General features: G+C 36.1%; 3 non-coding genes across 3 annotated transcripts; all 3 read right to left on the bottom strand.

Annotated features, from left to right (window-relative positions):
* Positions 1–6,405: 6,405 nt before the first annotated feature.
* On the bottom strand, positions 6,406–6,512 carry LOC128294563 (small nucleolar RNA R71). Its single transcript, XR_008284873.1, has one exon. It is a non-coding gene; the product is annotated as a small nucleolar RNA R71 (small nucleolar RNA).
* A 3,345-nt stretch (positions 6,513–9,857) lies between these two features.
* Positions 9,858–9,964, bottom strand: LOC128294265 (small nucleolar RNA R71). The gene has a single exon (XR_008284579.1). It is a non-coding gene; the product is annotated as a small nucleolar RNA R71 (small nucleolar RNA).
* An 11,715-nt stretch (positions 9,965–21,679) lies between these two features.
* LOC128294701 (small nucleolar RNA R71) lies at positions 21,680–21,786 on the bottom strand. Its single transcript, XR_008285008.1, has one exon. It is a non-coding gene; the product is annotated as a small nucleolar RNA R71 (small nucleolar RNA).
* Between the last annotated feature and the right edge of the window lie 1,860 nt (positions 21,787–23,646).

The following is a 23,646-nucleotide window of genomic DNA, read 5'->3' on the forward strand; positions in this document are numbered from 1 at the left end:
ACACATTTATGTGTTTTTGGATGAAATTGAATGAATATATAGTTAAATAAGTTAAATTTGTATTAATTTAGATCAAGAAAGGAATAAATCGGATTTGGATTAGGGGAAGTCGAAAGTTGTTGAATAGTAGTTTCGGTCCATTCGTTTTTGTACGAGGTAAGTTCATAAGTAAATAAATGTTATTAAATTCAAATGTATATATATTATATGTGCCGAATGAAATTGAGCATGGAAAGATTTGTTTCGAGCTTGAATTGATTGAATTACGACGTCCGAAAGCCCTATAGGAACCATAGGAATAGTATAGGATACATATGTCATGACATTAGGATTTTCGAGTTGTGATTTTGTGATTAAGTTAATATAATTTTGTGCATTATTAAAATTGAAAGACTGTTCTGAGTTGTGTTTTGGTCGTAATGGCTCGAAACCTGAATCCGACGACGAATACGGGTTAGGGGTGTTACAGATTAGTAATCAAATAGAAGTCATACAATCATTACCAATTCAATTCATAATCACCAAATATCATTTATTAGGCTTTATATGAGATTACATATACTCTAGTATCACCCAAAATTTAACTAGGAATAATTTGCAATATTTCCAAAATTACAGATCAATTATATCATAAATAAATCCTTCAAAATAATCATTCATGACATAAACACTCAAGTATTATAATATATAATTAGATTCGTGTAACACCCCTTACCCGTACCAGAGGCCGGGATAAGGTACGAGGCGTTATCGGATAAACATACAAACATTAAACTAAAATACGGGCCATAAAATTTCATTCATATTTCAAAACGTTCATTCACTTACACATAGTCCCTTATTTGAGTCTACGAAGCCCAAAACATACTTTAGAAAGGGTTCGTGACTAAACAGAGAACTTACGAAAATCTTGGAAATTTCATGCTTTAAGGCTCCACACGCCCGTGTCCCAAAGTCGTGTTCTATACACAGCTGAGACACATGGTCGTGTCTCTGCCTGTGTGGAATATACCTAGGCTATTTTCCAAGCTTTTGCACTTATACAAAATCAAAAGCATATAACATGGTATTCATTTAATGATTAAATATTCTCAATTAAACCACAAACATAGCATTTGTATGTCATCATACATGTGTCTCTCATACTCATTTTACCTTCTTTCTTATAGTACCACTTATACATTTATACCAAGATTATCATCTTACAAAATATCTTCAGCTTAATCATGAAGCATTCATATTTAAAACTAGATCATATCTTTATAAAATACCACAATTCAGATACGCAAAATAACATGTTTGCCTGAAACATTTCAATTCAACTCCATACCTAACAAGCATTACATTGAGACTAGTCATATATATATATATATACATGTCATGATACATATCATTCTCTTTCTGTTTTCTTGTAAACACATATCATTTATTTCATTATATCAATATTTCATATACCATAGTTTCCATGTATTTCACATATATTTATTTTCCTCCTCCTCCTCTCCATTCCACATCCTTAATGTATATAGCATTCTTGTAAGTACGATTTCACAATTTACTAATAAATGCTCACATCAAACTGTCCACACGAGTCATAGTCACTTACTTATTTATAATTCGAGCTACAGCTCCAAATTAAGATCCGTAAATTTCACCTAAAACTAGACTCACATATATTTCCACCATAAAATTTTCATAATTTTTGGTTTATCTAATTAGTACAGCTTTATTCATTAAAATTTCCCTGTTTCACTTTTCTCGACGATTCGACCTCTCTTCACTAAAATTTAATTATCTCACAAGATCAGAACTGGGATAATGTTCTTGTTGATTTATCTTGAAAATAGACTCATTAGGGATTTTAAAATATAAGTTTAAGCCTCTAATTATTTTTATCCAAAATTTTGTGATTTTCCAAAGTCAGAACAGGGGATCACGTAATCATTCTGAACCAGTCTCACAAAAACATAAATATCTCAAAATATTTAGCTCCTTTTCTTTCTCTGTTTCTTTTATATGAAAATAGACTCATTGAGATTTAATTTTATATCTCATTAAGTCTCTGATTCAATTTATACTATTTTTGGTGATTTTTAAAAATCACATCACTGCTACTGTCCAAAATAGTTTTATTGCTAATTCACTCTTTCACACTTTCTTTGTATTAGCCTCATTTTAACATACATATCACAAATCATTTTCACCACATCTCATACATCACAAGTATAGGCCCATGATCACAAGGTCACCATAAAATCATCCTCATGTATAACTTACTTGTTTATAACCTCACCACATCCTGGTCACTTAATGAACACATCATTCACATAATCAAGTTCCTGCACTTATTCATCACAAAACTTAGAAAGCAATACATAGAGAGTCTCCCGTTGAACACTTCGGATCAATCCTCGATACTTGATGGTTTCAGCACATAGCTCCACCCATCATATAGTTCGGCTCTCTTGTACACATGGTGAACACTTAGTACCACCCATGTGACCTAGCCAATTTATCTCATAGCTCTCTTGTCTACATGGTGTCCTTCACCTGGAACCACACATGCAACCTAGCTACATATATCCTGTAGCTCTCTTGTCTACATGGTGTACACATAGTATCACCCATGCGACCTAGCTACATCATAATTTCTTGTAGCTCTCTTGTACACATGATGTGCACTCAGACCATACATGTGACCTAGCTACATACTATCTCAGATCATCCAATCTTTCAAGGTTCAACCGGATTTCTCTCTTTTCCAACAATTTCACCAATCAAGTAATTATCCACAAACATATTTCCAATATTATTATAAAATATCATAATACAAGTAATATTGATGTATTACTTACATATAAACTTACATCTCATTTAATATCAAGGCAATAACATTAAATTACACATTGCCTTATTAAAATCATATGAACTTACAATTTCCCATAATATCCATAATCATAAAAATCACATTTATGTATGATAATTCAATGCACTTCATGTACCATAGACATATTTTAAATCAATTCATAAACTTGGCACCATAATCATTTAATTTAATATAATTCAATTAATTCACTAAATTTAACTTTCAAATATAAATTACAGCATTATTGTTGTATTATTATCATACCAACCTACATACTTTCAACACCTCAGAAATCATAATGAATATATCAATTTTACATTGAAACATGCATAAATTAATGCTTATTATACATATGAACTTACCTCGATACTAAAACGGCCATTTTACCAACTTTCCCAATTTTCGATTTTTCTCTCATTCTAGGTTCAAATCTCGTTTTCCGGGATCTAAAACATCATATTTTACTTTTTTAATTAATGTAATATTCAAAACAGTCCTTAACTCAAACTTTGGAAAAATTATGATTTTGCCTCTAAACTTTTGCATATTTACACTTTTGCCCCTAGGCTCGGGAATTAAACTTCATCCCTTATTATTATGTTTTATGACATGCTGATCACTTTTCCTTCTATGGCAACATCAAAATCTCACTCTAACATATACTTATGACTATTAGGTATTTTTACCGATTAAGCCCTTTTACTCGTTTTCACTCAAAACCGAGTAGCACAAGTTGTCTAACATAATTTAAAACCTCATATTCTATTATAAAACAGCAAAATAAACACATTTCACCTGGGTATTTTTCCAAATATGGACCCTAGCTTAAATTATTGCTAGAATAAGCTTAATCAAATTATCGGGATTCCAAAAACGTAAAGAACTTGAAAAATGAGTTTATAACGGACTTACTATTGAGCTTGGAAAGCTTGAAAACCCTAGCCATGGCTTCCCCCATGCTAATTTCAGCCTCCATGAGGAATATAAGTCAATTTTGGCTTTATTTTCCCTTTTTATTTCTTTTAATTACCAAATGACCAAAATGCCCTTCCTTATTAAACTTTCAAAAATTCCATCTATGTCCAATTTTTGTCCATCACTTAGAAGTTGATCAAATTTCTATTTAAGATCTCCTAATTAATATTTCAAATCAATTTCATACTAGAAACTTCTAGAATGCAAGTTTTACAACTTATTCAATTTAGTCCCTAACTTCAAATTGAGCACTTTATGCATAGAATTTCTTCACGAAATTTTCACACAATCATGCAATCATATCATAGACCTCAAAATAATCATAAAATAATTATTTCTATCTCAGATTTTGTGGTCCCGAAACCTCTGTTCCAACTAGACCCAATTTTGGGCTATTACAATTCGAGTCATAACCAAGCATATGAAAGCTCTTAAGTTGACTCGAGCACAAATAAGGATCAAATTGAAACATTGATAAACCGTAATTTATACATATTTTTATCCCATGCTTAACACATTTATGGATGATTTCTCCTTAGATTTGGTGAATTCGATGCTCCTAATTTTTTAATTTGATGTTTTATACTTAGGTGAGCATAGGAGAGTAAAAAGAGCGAGAAACGGGCCGAAAACAGAGAAAATGGACCTACATGGAAAATCAACATAGCCTGGACTTCCTCACACGGGCGTGTCACACGGCTGTGTCTCTTTGGTAGGATTGTAGCACGATCTACACGGGTAGACTCAATGCCCGTGCTATTCAACAACCTTGACCATAGGCTGGAGTAATCGCACACAGGTGTGTCACACGAGCGTGTCACTGACGAACCCAAGTTTAACCCTATTCGGAATAGGTCAATTTTGAGGGCTCTTAGGCATTCTAAAGCCTATTTAAAGACCTTAGGAGGCACTTAGAAAGGGGGATGGAGAGTAGGAGGTGAGGAATTACTCAAGGGAAGCTGATTGGTCCATCTCAGAAGCCAGATTCATCATCAAGACTAATGATCTCCCTTCAATTTCCATTCAGGGGTTTTGGGTTTTCTTTATGTTTTGTATTCATTATTATTCTGAGATGTTTTCTTCTATAATTATGAACTAAACCCCCAAAATACCTAAGGGGAATGAAACCTAAGACGGATCTTGTTATTATTATCTGAATTGTATGAAAAATATTTGACTTGTTCTTAATTATGTGTTCTTAATTCTTGTTTTAATATTCCAGGATATTGATTCAAGTTAATGCTCTTATTCAGAGGAGGAATAGACCCTGTCTAAGAGTAAATTTGTCATAATTAAGTAGAGTTAATTGCACGCCTAGAGATACGGTGATAAGATTTTTCCGGATTAGGGTGAAACCTAATAAGAGGATCCATAGATCGAGTTAATGCAACACTAGATGTTAATTAGAAAAAGATTTCAATTAATCAACCTAGGGTTAGACGTTACTATTCTCGAGAGAGATAATAATATAACTTGGGGATTTCTACGGATCAAGTTAAATGAATAAATCGTCTGATTCAGTGTCAAATAACAAGTGAAGTCTAGGTGGATTTTTCCTTGGGTATTGTCTTAATCAATCGAATTTATCAAAAGCTTTTCCCCAATTTGTCTCTGTGCACTCTTAGTTTAGTTAATTAATTTAGATAAATAAATCATTTAATTTTTAGGCTAGATAATAAAAATAAAGTAATTACTAGTACTCTTGGTTCCTTTGGGTTCGACAATCCGGTCTTACTAAAGCTATACTACTGTTCGATAGGTACACTTGCCTTCATCGTGATAATAGTTAGTTTCAAGAACGCTTAATTATAAATTTTTAAAACCTGTTGCGAATATCATGAATCAAGTTTTTAGCACCGTTGCCGGAGAATTAGGATATTAGGAACACTCGATTTTTATTACTTTAGCCATTTTACTTTTATTGCAATTTAAAATTTTATTTTATTTTCTAATTCTTCATTTATTTTCTTCTGATAGGTTTTTCTAGTTTATGACCAGAAGAAACCCATCAGGACCATTACTGTTTGATAGTGAGATCGATCGCACAGTTTACAGAAACTGAAGAGTAATAAGGTGAAACTTAATATACATAGAGGAAGAGCAAGAGGACGATATTTCAAGCCACAGCCGAGGAGATGGCTAAAAACCAAGAAAATCCGCTACCTCCTGCGATTGCTGCTAATCAGAATCCTACTCCGTGTACTATGTATGGTTATGCTAAAGCTTCTGTAACAGGAACTGAATTGAGCATAGTTAGGCCTGCTGTTGCTGCAAATAATTTTGAACTGAAACCTAACACCATTCAAATGATCCAACAGTTTTTTCAGTTTGATGGTTTGCAGGACGAGGATCCCAACGCTCGCTTGGAAAATTTCTTAGAGTTTTGCGACACTTTTAAAATCAATGGCGTTTCTGATGATGCCAGTCGCCTTCGGTTGTTTCCTTTTTTGTTGAGGAATAAGGTTAAAAAATGGTTGAACACGTTACCACGAGGGTCAATCACTACATGGGAAGAAATGACCGAAAAGTTTTTATTAAAATATTTTTGGCCGACTAAAATAGCCAAATTACGTAATGATATCTCTTCTTTTATGAAGATGGATTTAGAAACATTCTACGATACATGGGAGAGATGCAAGGACCTTTGGAGAAGGTGCCTTCACCATGGGTTACCCTTTGGCTACAGGTTCAAATGTTTCATAATGGCCTGAATCCTTCGACTCGACAGATGATCGACGCAACTGCTAGCGGAACCATCAATAATAAGACACCTGAAGATGCTTATGAATTTATAGAAGAGATGTCACTGAATAATTATCAGTGGCAAGTCATGAGAAAAAAGCCAAAGAAAATAGCTGTCGTTTTTAATGTCGATTCGGTCACCATGCTCTCTAATTAGGGAGAACTTTTGAACAGAAAAATTGACAGTTTTCTTGGTTCTTCACATGTTCACCCAGTAATGCAGTGCGAAACAAGTGGAGGTGGATCAAGCAATTCAGATTACCCACCATATGGCCACAACATGGAGAACGAGTAGTTAATTACATGGGTAATAATCCTTGATCTCAAAATAATCCTTATAGTAATACTTACAATGCAGGTTGGAGGAACCACCCAAATTTCTCATGGAGAAGCTAAGGGAATTAGTGACCACCACCATATTGATAGCGTGATTTCGTGATAGGTTTTAAATATTTATAATTAATCATTCTTGAAACTAACTATTATCGCGATGTAGGCAAGTGTACCTATCAAACAGTAGTATAGTTTTAGCAAGACCGGATTGTCGAACCCAAATGAACTAAAAGTACTAGTAATGACTGTCTTTTTATTATCTAGCCTAAGAATGAAGAGGTTTTGTTTTAACTAACTAATTATCTAAACTAAGAATTCACAGATAATAGAATTGGGGATTTTTTTTGGGAAAATCGATTGATTTAAGACAATACCGAAGGAAAAATCCACCTAGACTGTACTTGTTATTCTGGCTCCGAATCGGACGATTTATTCATTTAACTTGTTCCGTAGAGATCCCTAAGTTATGTTATTATCCCTATTCAAGACTAATAATGTCTAATCCTTAGATTAAATAATTGAGACCTTTCTCTAATTAACACCCAAGGGTTGCATTAACTCGATTTATGGATCCCCTTATTAGGTTTCACCCTAATCTGGCAAAATCTTGTCACCTTATGTCTAGGCGCGCAAACAACTCCGCTTAATTATGACAAAGGTACTATTAAACAGGGTCTATTCCTCCTCTGAATAAGGGCTTATCTTGAATTAGTATCCTGGGATATCAAAACAAGAATTAAGAACACATAATTAAGAACAAGTTAAATATTTATCATACAATTCAGAAAATAATAACAAGATTCATCTTAGGTTTCATTCCCCTTAGGCATTTAGGGGTTTTAGTTCATAACTAAATAAGAAAACATCTCAGAATAATAAAGAATACAATACATAAAGAAAACTGATAAACCGTAATTTATACAAATTTTTACCCCACATTTAACACATTTTATGGATGATTTCCTATTAGAATTGGTGAATTCGATGTTCCTAATGCTTTAATTTCATGTTTTATACTTAGGAGAGCATAGGAGAGTGGAAGGGACGAGAAATGGGCCAAAAATAGAGAAAATGGGCCAAAGTACGAAATCAACAAGGCCTGGACCTCCTCAAATGGGCAGACCACGCGGCCATGTCAATTTGGCAGGCTCGTGCACGGCCTGAAGTAATCTCACAAGGGCGTGTCACATGGGCGTATCCCTATCGAGCCCAAGTTGAGTCCAATTTGGAAAAGACTAATTTTGAGGGCTGTTAGGCATTCTAAAGCCTATAAATACACCCTAGAGGAGGAAGAAAAGAGAGGCACAGAAGAGGGAGTAAGGAATTACTCCAAGGAAGCCGATTGATCCATCTCAGAAGCCGGATTCACCATCAAGACTGAAAATCTCTCCTCAATTTCCCCTTCAGGAGTTTTTGGTTTTCTTTATGTTTTGAATTATTTATTATTCTAATATGTTTTCTTATTCAGTTATGAACTAAAACCCCTAAATACCTAAGGGGAATGAAACCTAAGACGAATCTTGTTATTATTTTTTGAATTGTATGATAAGTATTTAACTTGTTCTTAATTATGTGTTCTTAATTCTTGTTTTGATATCCCAGGATACTGATTCAAGTTAAGCTCTTATTCATAGGAGGAATAGACCTTGTCTAAGAGTACATTTGTCATAACTAAGCGGAGTTGTTTGCGCGCCTAGACATAGGGTGACAAGATTTTACCGGATTAGGGTGAAACCTGATAAGGGATCCATAGATCGAGTTAATGAAACCTTAGGTTGTTAATTAGAGAAAGGTCTCAATTATTCAATCTAGGGATTAGACGTTATTAGTCTTGAATAAGGATAATAACATAACTTAGGGATCTCTACAGAACAAGTTAAATGAATACATTGTCTGATTTAGAGCCAGAATAACAAGTACAGTCTAGGTGGATTTTTCCTTAGGTATTGTCTTAATTTAAACGATTTTCCCAAAAGCAATTCCCCAATTATATTCTCTGTGAATTCTTAGTTTAGATAATTAGTTAGTTAAAACAAAACCTCTTTATTCTTAGGCTAGATAATACAAAGACAGTCATTACTAGTACTTTTAGTTCCTTTGGGATGGACAATCCGGTCTTGCTAAAACTATACTACTGTTCGATAGGTACACTTGCCTACATCATGATAATAGTTAGTTTCAAGAATGATTAATTATAAATATTTAAAACCTATCACGAAATCACGTCGTTGCCGGGGAACTAAGATATTAGGAACGCTCAATTTTTATTACTTTAGGCATTTATTTTTCTTGCAATTTAATTTAATTTAATTTATTATTATTATTTATTAATTTTCTTTTTCTTTCTCTTGGCAGGTTTTTATAGTTTATGACTAGAAGAAACCCGTCAGATCTACTACTTTTTGACGAAGCAATCGATCGCACAGTTCGCAAAAACCAAAGAGAAATAAGACAAAGCTTAAGATACACAGAGAACGAGCAAGAGGACAATACTCAATCCCCAACTGAAGAGATGGCTGAAAACCAAGACAATCAGCTACCTCCTGCAATTGCGGTTAATCAAAATCCTACTCCACGCACTATGTATGATTATTGTAAACCTTCTTTAACAGGAACTGAATCGAGCATAGTTAGACCTGCTGTAGCTGCAAATACTTTTGAACTAAAACCTAACACTATTCAAATGATACAGCAATTTGTTCAGTTTGATAGTTTGCAGGATGAGGATCCCAACGCTCACTTAGCAAACTTCTTGGAGCTATGCGATACATTTAGAATTAATGGTGTTTCTGATGATGCCATTTGTCTTCAGTTATTCCCTTTTTCATTGAGAAACAAAGCTAAACAGTGGTTGAACTCATTACCACGAGGATCAATCACTACTTGGATTTAAATGATTGAAAATTTTCTATTAAAATATTTTCCGCTGGCTAAAATGCCTAAATTACGTAATGATATCTCTTCGTTTGTGCAGATGGACTTAAAAACTCTTTATGATGCATGAGAGAGATACAAAGACTTACTGAGAAGATGCCCTCACCATGGGTTACCGCTTTGGCTATAGGTTCAAACATTCAATAATGGCTTGAATCTTTTGACTCAACAAATGGTTGACGCAGCTGCTGGTGGAACCATCAATAAGAAAACACCTGAAAATGCCTATGAGTTTGTAGAGGAGATGTCACTGAATAACTACCAGTGGCAAGTCATGAGGACTAAGCCCACTAAAATAGCAGGCATTTAAAACGTCGATTCGGTTACTATGCTGTCAAATCAGGTAGAACTTCTAAATAAAAAGATTGATGGTTTACTTGGTTCTACTCAGGTACATCCAGTAATGAGGTGCGAAACAAATGGAGGAGGAGCATGCATAGAGTATAAACCCTTCAACCCTAGCATCGAGGAGGAACAAGTCCAATATATAGGTAACAATAACTCTCGATCCCAAAATAACCCATATAGTAACACTTATAATGCAGGTTGGAGGAACCACCCCAAGTTCTCATGGGGCGATCAAGGAAACCAAAGACCATAACGTCCTCCGGGTTTTCAACAACCACCCTATCAAAAGGAAAAGAAGCCGAACCTTGAAGATATGCTCTCAAAGTTTATATCAGTGTCAGAAACTCATTTCCAGTACACCGAGACAACACTTAAAAATCAACAAGCATTGATCCAAGGGCTCGAAACTCAAATAGGCTAGCTTTCCAAACTAATTTCCGAATGACCACAAGGTAGCTTGCTAAGTAATACTAAACCCAACCCAAGGGAGTAGCTCAACGCAATTAATATTCAAGATGACGAACGAGTCGTTGAGCCTGAACCAGAACCGAGGCAAGAAACTATGGTAAGCAAAGGTCAAGGTGAGGTAGGTCATAATAAAAAAATCAGTGAATGTCGAATATAAAACTCGTGTGCCATACCCCAATACGACAAGGAAAGACCGCTCAGATGAACAATTTGGTAAATTCCTTAATCTCTTAAAAAAAATTACACGTTAACTTACCGTTTATTAAAGCTCTATCGCAGATGCCAAAAGCAATGAAATTTTTAAAGGAGCTTTAAGCAAATAAGCGGAAGTTGGACGAGGCGTCGCTCAGCTATTCTACAAAATAAGCTACCAAACAAATTAAAAGATCCAGGGAGTTTTACGATTCCTTACTTAATTGGTAGTTTAGATGTTAATAATGCATTAGCTGATTTAGAGGCTAGTATCAACGTCATGCCTTACAAAATATTTAAGCAACTAGGTCTCGGGAAACCCAAACAGACTAGGATGAGCATTGTGACAGCCCTAAATTGACCCTAGTCGGGAAGTGGTCTCGGGACCACTAAACCGAGTCATAAAAAAATAATTAGCCGTCATAGTTGATGCTCATTATATGTACATATGCATGTGTGAAAAATTCATGTTTGAATTTTGTTAATTGTAAGTGAATTTTATCAAATAGGACTTATGTGAGAAAATTTAGAAATGTGCTAGGCAAATGTAAAGTGGCCTATTAATGCATGATGTGAAAATGATGGGCTTGCATGTCAAATTTCCCTAGATTAAAGCCTAGTGGCCGGCCATGACAAAGGGGGATGGGCAAAACATGTCATAAAACATGTTGTGTAAGTGGTTTATGTTGGAATAAATAAAATAAGGAGTATGGGTAATAAAGAAATGAAAAAAAAGGAAAGAAGGTGTGTGATTCCCCCCCATTGCCGTGAGTTGAAGAAAAGAGAAAAAAAAATTTGTTCATCCTTTTAATTTTCTTTTGGCCGAAAATTCTAAGGAAGAAGGAAGGAATTCTTGCTCCATGTTTGGTTTAGAAGAGGATTAGGAGGAGGTTCGGCCATACTTGTATCAAGATTAAGGTATGTTTGATGTTGTGCCATGAGATTCATGCATGTTTTTAGTTGCTAGCTTGATGTTCTTATTAGCCCATGGTTCAAATCTTTGCTATGTCATGGGGATGGTATTCGGCCAAGGTGGATTTTGTGTTGATATCATTGCATGCTAAATGTGAAGCTTGTTAATGATGCATGTGATGGTGGATTGATAACTCTTGAATCTCTTTTTAGCATCCTTGAGTGAGACATTAAGTTCCTTGTTCAACCATGACCAAAAATTGAAATGGTAAGGTGTTGTGATGCATTCGGCCATGGTAGGATATAGAAGAGAAATAAGGTTGTTGTTAGATGAAGTAGAGTCTAACAAATGAGCTCGTATGTGCATTGGTTGCTAGATGGAGAAGAATCGGCTAGCAAGTTGTGTGCTAAGGCCGAATGTAATTTGGTATATTATGGGTAATGCATGTGTTGAATTAGTGTAAAGAGAGAGGATGCTTTAATAGTGTATATATGTGTATTAGCCAAGTTTTGAACTTGAAACAAATGGTGTTTAGTCAACACAAGTGACCATACTTGTAGAATGTATTAAGTGTTGCAATCGGCCTTAGCATAGATGTGTATGTTCTACCATTGGTAGCCTATTGATGGCTTTAGCTTGACTTAGAAAATTCGCTAAGGGAAATATTAGCTAGTATGTTGAATTCGATTCGTGATTTCGTACATATGTGACTCTAATGTCTAATGTATATATATGGGCTAAGTACCTTGAGCTTCTCTTTTGATGTTCGAATGAATTGTATTAAATTGTTGATGTGATTAAAATGCGTATGATCATTGTGTATTTGAGCTAAAGGGTGGCCATATGACCTATCAAACTCCTTGTCATATTCGCCATAAGCTAGCAAAATGAGACTTTGATAAGTTAAATTTGTTTGAATTAGCTCAAGAGCTTAGGGGACCACAGTTGGATAAGGAAAGGAAAAGTGATCGAATAGCCGTTGAAGCCGTTCGACAACATCCGAGGTAAGTTTTCGAGTAATGGAACTTAAATTATGATTCGATTAGATTATGTCTTGAGTAAATCAAAATCATGCCCTTTGTATGTGGCTATTGAGCCGAAATTGTAAATATGATAAGTGTCTTGTGTTGAGCTTTGGTAATGAAAATGAAATATGGATGTGTCATGATTTATTGATATATGTGTGCATGGTTCTTCGAATGATGTCCGGGCTAAGTCCCGAAGGCTTTGTGCTAAGTGACTAAATCTGGACTAAGATTCGAAGGCATTTGTGCGAGTTACTAAATCTGGACTAAGATCCGAAGGCATTTGTGCGAGTTACTAAATCCGGGATAAGTCCCGAAGGCATTTGTGCGAGCTACTATAACCGGGCCATGTCCCGAAGGTATTTGAACGAGTGGCTATATCCGGGTAAACTCCGAAGGTACGTGATTCGGGAATGAATGAACTTGCTATAAAAATTTCAGTTAATACGGTTGTGAAATCCCGACAATGAGGTATGTTTCGTATGTGCTTTGAATTAGTCGAGCCCTTACAAATAAGTATTATTTCAGTTGATAAATGAGCTCTAGGCCTTTGGCTAAGTTGATCTTTTGTGTATGAACATAAGGGTTGGTAATGTGAAGTAAGTATGATATTGAGAATTTGTGCATATGAAATTATCCGTTTAGCTATCTGAATGCTATGCTTTTGTTGTGCTAGAATCCTTGCTCAAAACTTACTAAGCATAAATTGCTTACTCGTTTCTTTGTTTCTCTGTTTTATAGATTTTGGCTCGTCACCATCGGACTCGGGATATTTGGAAGTCGAAGTCTCCCACACTATCAAAGCCCCCTTTTGGTACAATTTGGTTGAACTTTGAAATGGCATGTATAGGACTACCCTTTTTGTTGTTGGTCATGTACCCATGGATTTTGTGTAAATTTGGATAGTCATGCGAAAATGGCTTATACACATTTTTAGCATAGTACTATAATCGTTTTGTATGTTGATCACTAAGAGGTATGGAAATGTTTAGAAACGATTAGCCATTGGAATGGTTAATCATGATTATACTTTGTGCTATGTATGCAAAAAGGGCTAATTGAATCATGGAAACTATGAAATAGGTAAAGTCTACCTTAAAGGCAGATGCTGACAGCAACAGCGATGTGGATGTGAAAAATCACGAAAAATAGTACGAATGGAATTAAATAGTGAATAAATTATGTAAATGAACCTTGATGAATCTACTTTCATATGGAAGAAACGAAACAGTCATATGAGTTGTATGTTAAGAGATATTTGGGTTTTCGTGAAACAGGGCCAGAACGGTTTCTGGATTCCCTGTTCCGAATTTGGAAATTCATTATAAATTAACCAGAGATAATTAGGAGTCATGCCATATATGTATAGATTCCTCTTTGATTTTAGTTTCTATAGAAACAAACGGCATCAGTATTGAAGCCCTGTACAGGGAGATATCTAGGTCGTAATGCATGAAGGTCAGTGTAGTCGCACCCTGTAACAGGGGAGACTTTAACTAATAAACTGTACTAATTGGCCCGACCAAAAATTCTAGAAAAACAATTTGTAGATGCATATATGAGTCTAGTTTTGGGGAAAAATTACAAAACTCATTTTTGAGTTTTGGAACTCAAGATATGATTTTTAAAGTGACAGTGATGCAGTTAGCCAATTGCCTGGAAAATTTTTAAAATGGACCGTGAAAATGAATGGTTTAAGCCGTTAACCCCTCGTGTCCGACTCCGGTAGCGGTCTCGGGTATGGGGTGTTACAAGCATTCAATTAGAAGATGAAACTATAAGATTTCCTAGGTGTATTATTGAAGATGTGCTAGCTAAAATCGATAAATTTATATTTCCCGTTGACTTCATTATTCTAGACATAGAGAAGGATAGCAACAATCCTTTAATTCTAGGAAGGCCCTTTTTAGAAACTGCTAAAACAATTATTGATGTTGGCGCAAGTGAACTCACACTCCGTGTGGGAGACGAAACAATCACCCTTGAAGCTCGCAATTCCGGCAACACATTGGAAATTGAAGGTGATCGTCTAAACCAGTCTACTAAAACTGACAATATGGTGCAACCTTCTTTGTAGGAAATGAGTTTGAAAGAAGTACATGAGCCATTCTCAAGCAAGAGTAGAGGATCTATTCATAAAGATCAAATGCTACAAATCAAGGAGCTAGCTGAATGGCGGACGCATAAATCGAGAACACCCGACAAACTGAATCAACGACAGAACGAGCTCAATACCTTTCCAAATCAACTTAAGGTTGGAGATAGAGTCTTATTAGAGGCCGCAGATCCCCACATTGTCGCTATGACACCAAATGAAGAAATCCCTCTTACGGTACTCAGCATTTTCCCATTCGGTACGGTCGAGGTGAGTCATCCCAAGTTCGGCACTTTTAAGCTAAACAATACCCATTTAAAACCTTATTTTGATGAGATCGATAGTAGGAATGAGGAGTATAAACTCCTCAAACCACCATGGTCATTCAACGGAGAGGTAAGTCGAGCTTAGACTATAAATAAGTGCTTCTCGAGAGGCAACTCGAGCACTAACTGTATTAACTTCTTTAAAATTTAGTCTTCAACACCTAACTTACTAACAGAGCTTTTGAATACAGGTTTTCCACAGAGACAGGCCAAGCACACGGACGTACTTAGGGCCGTGTGAAAACAGGGCAACAATTTTCCCAAACATGGGCTACGATAAAATGCCACGGCCATACGACATGGCCGTGGTTGAGCCTGTCAAAACAATACAGGCGTGAGACAGGCCCGTGTGGAAGAACTATGGGTGAAGCTGTTAAAACAGCACGGGCATACGACACGCCCTTGTCTATCACATGTGGTCGAACCTGTTAGATTGACACAAGCGTGGGAGAAGCGAACAAAGCCAGACACGGCCGTGGACTAAATGCTAGATGCGCTAAAATTCAAAATTCGAGAATCACACAGGCTGAAATTGGGGAACATGGGCGTGTTACCTGGCCGTGTGCCCAAAAATCTATAAATACCTTGCACAATTCATTGTCTTCCCCACTCAAAAACCCTAACCCTAGCCGCTGCAATTCCACACGGCTTCCCTGCCACGCCCGTGCGCCGCCTCCAACTCTATTTTTGACGCCCGATTTCTCTCCCTGAGTGTTTGTTCTCTATTAGTGTTTGTTTACTCTTTTCACCTCTATTCTACTTACTTTTAATGTTTATTTTTAAAATAATCTTTATTTTTCTCTTACTATTTCCATTTTGTTCATTATTTCTGCATTATTAGATTATTTATCATACATTTCATGTTAAATCGAGTTGTTAGGAAAGCCTCACACTTTTGTCATACACATGCCATTACTATGCCCATTCTCATGTCATTATAATGATAAGGTCATGAAATTATGCTATCAAAATAATTATTTTGGTTATGTTTGGTTAATATTATTAGTTGTGGCTGAAATTCTGATTTTTATGTGAAATTTGTCTTTATTTTACTTTGATCATTCCTTAAGTTGAATTAATGGTTTTGATTGCAGGTACCATGTCGTCTTCACGAGGAAAGAAAATCGCCATACCTGCTTCGAAGAAGAGGAAGGGAGCGTCATCTTTTGCAGGTCCAACCACGGAAATTCGTCACCCTTTCTTGCAATTCCCTTGAGGGCCCCAAGAAGACCTTTTCCAAATACTTCGGGCCCGACCTTTAATTGCGGGCTGCTACATCGACTGGGCTACCATAAAACAAGTTCAGTTGGCTGATGCGATTCGGGCCCTTGAGAGCTGCTATTTGGGATCATCAACCCAACATACCTCGAGCTCACTATGGAACTATGCTTAACGCTTCATCTTCAGACTGTAATGACGAATTACGATGATCTCAACATGATCCAATTTCGCCTAGGCGGATTAAAACACCAGCTAAGCGTCCTAGAGTTCGGTGCTACACTGGGCTTATATACGGAGAAGTGTAAGGAGGAGAATGAACTACATGCTCTCACTCGCCACATACACTTCTCTCCCTCGAAGTGCTGGCACACTTTGGCCCCTGGCTCTGCCTCCTACAATCCTAGCCGCTCCAAGGCATCAGTTCTCCCACCATCTGTGAGGTACCTACACTCCATTTTGGCTCACACAATAATGGGGAGGCAAGAGAGCATTGGCATCGTCAATACCCACGACGCCTACTTTTTATGGAGTATGTCGAACGGGCACGTCATCGACCTTGCCTATTTCATTGCCTTCGCGATTCAGCACCAGACAGAGCGGCATAGGAAGGCGGTCATCTCTATTGGCGCCTATGTTACTCGATTTGCTTGACACTTCGGGGCCTTCAGCACCGCAGCCCAAGAATCATCCTTAACCCTCATTGGCCAGATGTCTCCACAAGGCATCTTGAGCATGCTTAGCATGAAGCTGATTGAAAAGCGCCGAGGAACCTACCCTCCTCTATATCGTCTCACCCAATCTACCGAGGAGGAGGCCTACGAGGACATTCCTGATGATGTTCCTCCACAACACGAGGACCCACCGACTCAGCCATCACCACCCTCTCGTCCAGCTCATGTGGTGGCTTCATATGCTGACATCTCTGAGCGCCTCACTCGATTCGAGCAGCAGTGTTTTTAACGATTTGACAACATTGATGCTACGCTACAGTAGATTTGTCAGCACCTTCACATCTCATCGCCAGTCCCACCTTGCGAACCATCCAGCGATGAAGATGTTTAATAACATTTATTTATTATTTTATGTTTTTAATTTTTATTAAAACTACTTTTTATTTGTATTAGATTTTAGAATTTTATTTTTAATTATCAATTTCAGTTATTTCTTTATCAGTAATTATTCTTCCTAATATCCCATACAAAGTTCCTGATTTTATCACAGTTATATAGAGCTCTTAAGCTCATCATTACATAGGAACTAAAAACTCCACCGGGAAAGGTTCTCCACGACTACCATGTCCTGATTGTCTACAACCATAGCTACTATTAGATATAATATTCTTTTGGCGCAGGACTTATGAACTAATGAGCCTCTACCACCGCCGGAGTATCCTCTTCCACTCTTACACCGATTACTCTCCAAAACTCTAGTTCGAAGAATTCATCATACAGGAAGTTTCACTTCTCTCCCTATCTTATTTTTATATTCTAATATCTATCTTTGTACATTGAGGGCAATGTACATCTTAAGTGTGGGGGGTATTTATTTCATTATCAGAAAAATCCCTGAATGACTATCTTGTTCTCTTGAAAAGCTCTCATATCGTATTTAGGATAAATTTTGATTAATTTATGACGTTGATTGATATATCTTGAATTAAAACATAGGCATTTATGCATTGATTGTTTAAACCTCAAGACATTAAAGAATCAAGATAAGTTGATTTTTAAGAATTTAAAATCTTAGGTTGTTTCCCCAAAGTTTAGGCATTACTTTGAGTTGGAATTCACAAGTTTTAAACATCAAAAAGGCATAATTTTTGTGAGATTTTTGAGCCTTTTAAGCATTTATTAATTCTTCATGCTCACTTTTATTATTGCTTTGAGTGCATCAGTATTGAACTGTTATTCTAGAACTTACTTGATTATGCATGTCAAGACCACACCATTTGATTTGATATGTGAAGATGATAGAGGCACTTAGGATTAACCCACTCATGCCATGAAAAGCCTACCTCCACGGTTAACCTCTAGTAAACCCCCTTGAGCCTAACAATCCTTTTCTTGTATTACCCTTAATATTAACCCTTAACCCATTATTGTTGAAATCCCCTAAATTAATTTGATCCCAATTTTTTGTTGAGATTGGAATTGAAATAGTTGCTGAGCTAAGTTTTATTCTACTTTGTATTTAACTTGTTCTTAAAAAAAATGTATACATCTTAATAGTAGTAATCTTATGAACTAAAGAAGTCAAATTCCATATTCTGAGAAAAGCTCTATTGTACGCAATTAATGACTACCTATTTTTCTAGTTAAGTGATTTTTCAACTCAATCTCGATTCTGACCCTTTCTTTTAGCTTGTGACCACACCCCCTAACCACGCTTCATTATAACCGTCTAAAGACCTTTTGATTGATGTATCATCTTAAATTATAGTGGTGGAGATTTGATTTTCATGCAAGCCTATGGTAATGACTTTTCATTATTGACTATTGAGTACTTCATTTATTGTCCTCAAACACCTCGAGTGATTTGAGTGAATCTTTAGTGAGGATGTGAAACTCTGTGATATTCTGAATCAAAGGTAATTACTTAGATGAGAGGAGACACCTATGTTTGCATGATTAAAAACTCAACTTGGAATATTTGAAACTTTTATGTTCTTTTAGTTGAATTCTCAATGTATGATTACCTATGGATTATTTTGAGATATTATAGATAGAAATTATAAGTTGAGAAGAATTTATTTTGATTATGAGTTGAGAATTTTGCTTGAGGCCAAGCAAATTCTTAAGTGTAGGGGTATTTGATAAACCGTAATTTATACATGTTTTTACCCCATGTTTAACGCATTTTATGGATGATTTTCCATTAGAATTGGTGAATTCAATGCTTCTAATGCTTTAATTTCATGTTTTATACTCAGGAGAGCATACGAGAGCGAAAGGAACGAGAAACGGGCCAAAAACGAAGAAAATGGGCCAAAGTACAAAATCAAAACGGTCTGGACCCTCTCACACAAGCAGACCACACGGCCGTGTCAATTTGGTAGGCTCGAGCACGGCCTGAAGTAATTGCACACGGGCGTGTCACACGGGTGTGTCCCTGCCGAGCCCAAGTTGAGTCCAATTCAGAAAAAGGCCAATTTTGAGGGCTTCTAGGCATTCTAAAGCCTATAAATACACCCTAGAGGAGGAAAGTAAAGGTGACACAGAATAGGGAGTAAGGAATTACTCCAAGAAAGCCGAGTGATCCATCTCAGAAGTCGGATTCACCATCAAGACTGAAGATCTCTCCTCAATTTCCCCTTCAGGAGTTTTGGGTTTTCTCTATGTTTTGTATTCTTTATTATTCTAAGATGTTTTCTTATTTATTTATGAACTAAAACCCCTAAATACATAAGGGGAATGAAACCTAAGATGATTCTTGTTATTATTTTCTAAATTGTATGATAAATATTTAACTTGTTCTTAATTATGTGTTCTTAATTATTATTTTATAACTCAGGATACTGATTCAAGATAAGCTCTTATTCAGAGCAGGAATTGACCTTGTCTAAGAGTACATTTGTCATAATTAAGCAGAGTTGTTTTCGCGCCTAGACATAGGGTGACAAGATTTTGCCGGATTAGGGTGAAACCTAATAAGAGGATCCATAAATTGAGTTAATGCAACCCTAGGGTGTTAATTAGAGAAAGGTCTCAATTATTCAATCTAAGGATTAGACGTTATTAGTCTTGAATAGGGATAATAACATAACTTAGGGATCTCTACGGAACAAGTTAAATGAATAAATCGTCCGATTCGAAGCCAGAATAACAAGTACAGTCTAGGTGGATTTTTCCTTAGGTATTGTCTTAATTCAATCGATTTTCCCAAAAGCAATTCCTCAATTCGATTCTCTGTGAATTCTTAGTTTAGATAATTAGTTAGTTAAAACAAAACCTCTCTATTCTTAGGCTAGATAATAAAAAGACAGTCATTACTAGTACTTTTAGTTCCTTTGGGTTCGACAATCCGGTCTTGCTAAAACTATACTACTGTTCGATAGGTACACTTGCCTACATCGCGATAATAGTTAGCTTCAAGAACGATTAAATATAAATATTTAAAACCTATCACGAAATCGCGTGATCAGTACGTATGTGAAATAACATGTTTGCTTATTAGAATCTATTTAATTGATTGAATTAACATAGGGATATGTTAAGAGATGAATGGATTTGTGTAGGTGAGTATGTTCATAAGTTAGCAAATTACCGAGTTGCAGTGAATTTATTCGTAACAGCATAAATATGAGTTTAATGATTCTAAGTTAAAGAAATGTAATTAATCCAACACAATTATGTCATCTTGATTAAATCATATTCTGAAATCGTACTTAGAACTTTTATTTTTATTTAGTTTAAAACCTTATTTTTTTAATCACCCTTTTCAAAACAAAATATTTTTTTCACTAAAGTGTTTTAAATTGCATTAATAAATAATTCTTTTCACAGTCCTTGTGGGTACGGTAACTCGACATTTACTTGTCCTTTTATTACTTGTTGCGATTTTGTACAGTTGCACATTTCCGTCGTTCCAAGATTTTGGCACCGTTGCTGGGGACTGTTTTAAAAAGTCATTATTTGTGAATTTTTTAGTTTTGCATTTTGGTTTATTTTTCTGTTTTTTAATTTAATTAATTTTTCAATGATTATTTCAGGTGTTTATGAGTATTGACCGAATTATCGATTTACTACCTGTAGACCTTGAGATTCAACGAACTTTTTGATAGCGAAGAAGACAAGCAAATTAGAAAAGGACCGAAGAGATGAACTTTGAAAATCTGATCCAAGGAAATTGAGCAAACCCTGCTCAAAATCCTATCATTATTGCTGATGATAGGGATAGAGCTTTACGAAAGTATGCTGTGGCAGTGTTTCATGATCTTAATCTGGGTATTAGGAGACCCAAAATTGAGGCACAACAGTTCAAGCTGAAGCCAGTCATGTTCCAGATGCTTCATACAGTGGGTCAATTCAGCGGAATGCCTATCGAAGACTGTTTATGGAGGTAAGCCATTCTTTCAAGCTAGCCGGAGTACTTGAAGATGCCTTACGATTAAAGTTGTTCTCGTATTCACTAAAGGACAAAGCTCGAGCCTGGTGGAACTTATTGCCACCAAACTCAATTTCCACATGGTAAGAGTTAGCAGAAAGATTCCTTATGAAGTATTTCCCGCCTAGCAAGAATGCTAAGTTGAGGAACGAGATCACTACTTTCCAACAAATGGATGATGAGTCCTTGTATGAGGCACGGGAAAGGTACAAAGAATTATTACGGAAGTGCCCTCATCATGGAATCCTACATTGCATCCAGCTTGAGACATTTTATAATGGTCTCAATGCTCACACGAGGATGGTAGTGGAAGCTTCTGCTAACGGTGCTCTCCTTTCTAAGTCTTATAATGAGGCTTATGAAATCATTGAGAGGATTGCAGGAAAAATTATCAATGGCCAACCAATCGAACAACGTTGGGAAGATGAGTTGCTGGAATACATGAAGTTGACGCTCTTACTTCATTCGCATCTCAGGTATCATAAATATCCTCAATGTTAAAAAATCTTACAACTAATGGGTTTAATAGTTTTGCAGCATAGCCACCAAATCAATTTGAAAGTACAGCCTGTGTCTATTGTGGGGAAGGACATTTGTTTGAACAATGTTCATCGAACCCAGAATCCATGTATTACATGGTTAACTAGAACCAAAATCGACGAAGGCAAGGACTGCAATCTAATTTCTATAACCTATCGTGGCAAAATCACCCTAAATTTTCCTAGAGTAACCAAGTGGCTGGAACTAGTAACACTTAGGCCCAACCTAGACTAACCTAGCCGCCTAGTTTTCCCCAACAAGTTCAGAAATCAACTCAAGCTGAATCATCCAATAGTTTAGAGAATTTATTAACGGCATACATGGTGAAAAACGATGCCACTCTAAGGAATTTGGAGAATCAAGTGGGCCAGCATGCTACTGAACTCAAGAACTGACCACAAAGGTGCTTTACCTAGTGATACGGAGAATCTGAGAATTTAGGTAAGGAGCATTGCAAAGTGCTGACATTGAGAATGGAAAGACAGTAGAGCCTAGCACCATCGAAGCTGAAAAGAAGCAATCTGACATCTCAGATTCAGAGGAAGTTCAATTGAGTGTTGAAATTCTAGTTTCACAAAAACTAGAATCTGCAAAACCTGACAAGATAATTTCATAACCAGCTAATTCTAATAAACTAATAACTTCGTTAGATACAGAATTGCCATAGAAGATGAATCAACTAGTTCTAGTAAAGAAACCAGCACCGCCCTACCCTCAAAGACTTTAAAAGCAAAAGTAGGAGATTCAATTCAAGAAGTTCCTAGACATACTCAAGAAACTTCATATCAACATCCTGTTGGTTGAAGCACTTGAGCAAATGCCGAACTACGTTAAATTCATGAAGGATATCCTGTCTGAAAAATGAAGACTTGGAGAATTTGAGACGGTAGCTCTGACGAAGGAATGCAGTGCATATCTTCAAGAAAAATTACCCTAAAGTTGAAGGATCCTGGATGTCTTACCATACCTTACAACATTGGAGCAATATATTGTGGTAAGGCATTATGTGACTTAGGTGCGAGTATTAACTTGATGCCTATGTCAATATTTAGAAAGTTGGTGATTGGTGAAGTTAGACCAACTACGGTTACACTTCAATTAGCGGATCAATCCTTAGCACATCCAGAGGGAAAAATTGAGGATGTATTGGTACGTATAGATAAATTTATTTTCCCTGCTGATTTTGTTATTTTAGACCTTGAAGTACAAAAAGAAGTGCCAATTATCTTAGGGAGACTGTTCTTAGCAACCGGAAGGACCCTTATCGATGTGCAGAAGGGCGAGCTTACTGTGATTGTTCAAGATAATCAGGTAACATTTAACGTTTTTAAGTCTATGCGATTTCCTGACATAATTGATGATTTTTCTGCAATATTCAATTTAGAGGATTTAATAGTGGAGAAGAAGCTCAACTATGTTGAGGATAGGTTGGAACAAATTTTGACATCAGATCCTCCGAATGATGAAGAGGAGGATGAATACTTAGCATTGTTAGAAGCTAATCAAAAGAAATTTAATCCGTAATCCCATTTTGAATCTTTAGAATTTTAGAAAAGGGATTATGC

This window comes from Gossypium arboreum, chromosome 6 (assembly GCF_025698485.1).
Source record: "Gossypium arboreum isolate Shixiya-1 chromosome 6, ASM2569848v2, whole genome shotgun sequence".
NCBI classification, from domain to species: domain Eukaryota; kingdom Viridiplantae; phylum Streptophyta; class Magnoliopsida; order Malvales; family Malvaceae; genus Gossypium; species Gossypium arboreum.